At 56.2% G+C, this 4,134-nt stretch overlaps 1 protein-coding gene across 1 annotated transcript in view; it reads right to left on the bottom strand.

Moving 5' to 3' along the window:
* RSPH14 (radial spoke head 14 homolog) overlaps positions 1-4,134 on the bottom strand; it is a 71,537-nt gene that overhangs the window by 58,416 nt on the left and 8,987 nt on the right. The gene's annotated exons all lie outside the window — the stretch shown is intronic.

Here is a 4,134-nt window from a genome sequence, read left to right as displayed (position 1 = left end):
GCAGGGGACACCCTCTCTCTCTGTTCCTCCCCCCACCCCACAACACATTTAGGTGACATCTCTTTGATCGAAACTATCATCAAGAATAAACACCCTCACAAGAGGAAAGAAGCCGCAAAAGCAGGGAGGCCTGCCAGGCCCGTGCTGCTGGACGAGTGAGCTGGAGCTGAGGGCTGGGCGACAATGGCTCTGCCCCTCCTGCCACCTCCAGGACCCCGCCCAGCACTGGCCAGGCTGCACTCCCCTACCCTTCACAGCCTGAAGACAGCTCTGCCAAAGTCAGAGTCGATTAACAGAGTAGGACAGGTGCTCGGAGAGGTGGGGGTATGGTATCTGTGTGTCAGGAAGCTGTGGGCGAGCCTACAGAGGACTGGGGAGGTGGGCCCACGGGCCCCGCTGGCTGACTCGGAAGGGACCCCTCACACAGAAAGTGGTGTGTGTGGCTAGAGGCAGCCATGGTATGGCAGGAAGCATGAGGTGGAAGTCAGGAAGGTACTTCACCGGGAGCCTGACGTGGCATCAGGCTCTCACATTCTCTTTATTCTAACACTGCACCCCAGCAGATGGGCAACAGTAGCCCATTTTTCTACCTAAGAAACTTGCCCAAGGTCAAGGTCAGGGAGCCTGGAGCTAGGATGCACAAGGCCAAGAGGGCCAGGAGGGGCAGTGCTTCCTGTGGTCTGTGTGTTTGTCCAGCCCTGCCCAGACTGCTCTGTGCCCAGACTGGGCAACGGCCGCGGCCCTGCTGGTCTGTGGGGAGCACAGTGCTACCCTGCAGCATCCTCGCAGACAGGGCTGCGTACAGAGCCGGATGAGGGGCACATACACATATGCCCACGTACCCATACGCGTGTGCACACACACTCATGCACATGTGCAGGCATACTGCACATGTGCACACTCATACAAATGTGTACGCACACGCACATGCTCATACATCACTGTACACACGCACGCTCATACACATGTATGCATACTGTATACACTCATGCCTGTGCACATGTGTTGTCTTAGGATGGGTTCTCTAGAGAAGCAAAACCAGCGATGCATATAAACATAGAGATTTATGGAGCCATGGTGGCGCAGTGGTTAAGAGCTCAGCTGCTAACCAGAAGTTCGGCAGTTCAAGTAAGTCCAAGAGCTGCTCCTTGGAAACCCTTTGGGGCCGTTCTACTCTGTCTTATAGGGTCGCTATCAGTCGGAATTGACTTGATGGCAACAGGTAGAGAGATTTATATGAAGGACATGGCTCACGCAGTTGTAGAGGCTGGAAAGTCCAAAGTCCATGGGTCAGGCTGGAGGCTTTTCCTGACTCACGTAGCTGCAGGGGCTAGCAAACCCAAAATCAGCAGATCCGACGGCAGGCCGCTGGCTTACAGGCTACGGAGGCTGATGAATCCCCAGATCGACAGGTAAGCTGCTAGCTCAAGTCCCAGGAACCAGAGGTCAGTCAGATAAACAGGAGCCCGCTGTAGGATCCAGAAGAAAAAACCACCAAGCTTGGCCAGAAAGACCACCTGTATTGAATGCAGACCATACTCCCAAGGAAAGCCCCTTTCAGTTGATTGGCTGCTCATCACAGATCAGATCAGATCTCATTATAAAGGTGATGACATCATTACATAACTGCCAAACTACATAATTGGCAAACCACAGAATCATGGCCCAGCCAAGTTGACACACAACCTTAACCATCAAACATGAGCATGCACACATGCCCTTCACAGACATGTGCATCCATTTGTAGGCACCCATACACATGCACACACATATTCATAGACCTGTACACTCACATGCATGTGCACACACATATGCATTGTATGTGCATGCTGACTTATCAGGTGCACACACATACATGTTCATGCACACACATGCATGTGCACACACCCACAAACTCATAACACACGTGCACTCGTGCATGTCCATATGCATGTGCTGCACACATACATATGTTCACACATGCACACGTGCACACACACTCATGCACATGTACCCAACCTCATGCACATGTACCCAACCACATGCACATATACATGTGCTCACACTCATAGGCGTATGCATACACACATATACACTAGTGCACACATACATGCAAACACCCACCACCAGCCAGGGGCACCTGTAGCAAGCCGGACACCCCCATTGCAGGGATTCCCCTCATGCCTTGCCACGTCACCAAACGGCAAAAATCCAGGAGACTTCTGTGTAAGGAGAAGTAACGTGTGAATCTTTGAGACCCATTTTGTGTGTTTAATGCCAACTGTGAAAAAAGCAGTATTTCCATGGTGAACCTCTTTAAGCTAAAAATACACAGCTAAAGGGAAATAAAAGAATGGTGCCTGCCTTCTTGATGTGTTCGGGGATCAAAGGAGGCCTGCCCGAGAAAGGGCCTCCTCCTGATGCCCAGCACCTCAGCATTGGCTCCGCAGGGCTCCCCATGCTCAGACAGACCCTGGCCCTTGGCCACACCAGTCCTCAGCCACACCCCTTCCTGCACTCTCCCAGGCTCTCACTCTCAAGCCCTGCCCTGTCCCTATATTGCTGCTGCTGCCCTCTGCCTGATACATACACCCCATCTTCATGGTCCAAGACCCACCCCGCCTCAGGGTCCAGCTCACCACCTCCCCCTCCAAGGGGCCTCCTGAGCACACATTGGGCATCCCGCTCCCCACACCACCCACCCCAGTGCAAGGGAGGAGTGTCTGCAAGCTTGGTGGGATGCCGTCAACTCCTCCCATTCTTCTATGGCGCTTGAACAGTGTGGGGCATGGAGAAGGCATGGCTGAGTGGATAAGGTCATGACAGGTGGCCACCAGGAGAGGCCTTTGTGAGGGCAGCTGTCCACAGTAGGACGTGAGCACAGCATGAGCAGAAGGCCCCATGAGACCCACTGGAGTTGGTGGGAGGCCTGGGGCGGCTGGGCCTAGGGGCCTCTGTCATGTCCCACCACTATGGCTCATGGGGTACCACCTTCCTTCCCTGTGTGTGGTAACCCGAGATGGCAAATGGGGTGATGACCACAGGCACCATGACCCCTTAAGGACAGCTCACTGTGAGCTGGGCCCTAGGCAGGGCCATTACACATTCATCTGAGCTCACCCCACACTCCTGGGCGGCTGAGACACCAAGAGGTTACACAGCGCTGACTTTGCTTGCCAGCGCCCCAAAGGGCTCTCCTTTTTGCTAATTCCACCTGTAAGTGGCTGTCCCCATCCACTCAGGACCATCATGAACACCTCTAGAAGGCTGAGAAAGGCTGCCCGCCCCAATAAGGAGCACGGAGAGGTGCTGGGAGTGTGGTTCTCTCTACTGGAGAAGGGAGTGTGGAGGGGGTGGGGGATAGGGGAAGGGGAGGCATTCAGACACAGCACTAAGCAGGCAGAGCTTCCAGGTAGGGGGCAGCCTCCTCCGCCTCCTCCAGGGGAGGGGCAGCTTCCCACCCGACACTCATGCCGAGGACGTGCCTGGGGCCCCAGTGCACCTCATCCTGAAACAGGTGGGGAAAGGAAAGGTCCCACACATCTAAGGCATGGTGATGGACCCTTCCACCCTGTGGTGGTGGACCCCTCTGCCCTGTGGTGGTAGACCCTCTGCCCTGTGGTGTCATGGCCAGGAATCCAAGGAGCGCGGGATGGCCCAGCCAACTGGGCAGCTGGGTGTTGGGGGTGGCTGCTGAGGGAACAGGTGCAGTGGGGGATCTGGCCAAGGCCTGCCGGGGCTGGCACCCCACGGGGGGAGTACCCCATCTTGCTTCTCCAGCAGGCCTCCCCACAGTCCAGATTTTTCTCAAGCCCAGAAGGTACAACCCCCAAGGATGCCCCCATCCTCAAGATAACCAGGCTTGGCACTGGACCCAACCCCTTCCAGCCTATCCAAGCCCCCTTGAGTATGAGGAGACGTACCCATGGGGACCTGGCGTGGCCTAGCCACCTCTTTGTCCTCATGCCTGCTCCTGGGCTGTCACAAGGCATGGAGCCCTCCTCTGGGGCCCTCACTGGGGGGCCCGCCATGTCCAGCCAGCCACCCAGGCCCCTGCCCCCAAGGGGAGGCAGGACGCAGGCACTCCAGGTTCCGACCCCCCTCCTCTGCACCTGGCCACAGGGTAGACTCTGCCCGCGCTCCCTGCCCCATGCC

This window comes from Loxodonta africana, chromosome 19 (genome assembly GCF_030014295.1).
Source record: "Loxodonta africana isolate mLoxAfr1 chromosome 19, mLoxAfr1.hap2, whole genome shotgun sequence".
Classification (NCBI taxonomy): domain Eukaryota; kingdom Metazoa; phylum Chordata; class Mammalia; order Proboscidea; family Elephantidae; genus Loxodonta; species Loxodonta africana.
The sequence above is the reverse complement of the archived record's forward strand: the minus strand, read 5'-3'. Positions and strand labels throughout refer to the sequence as shown.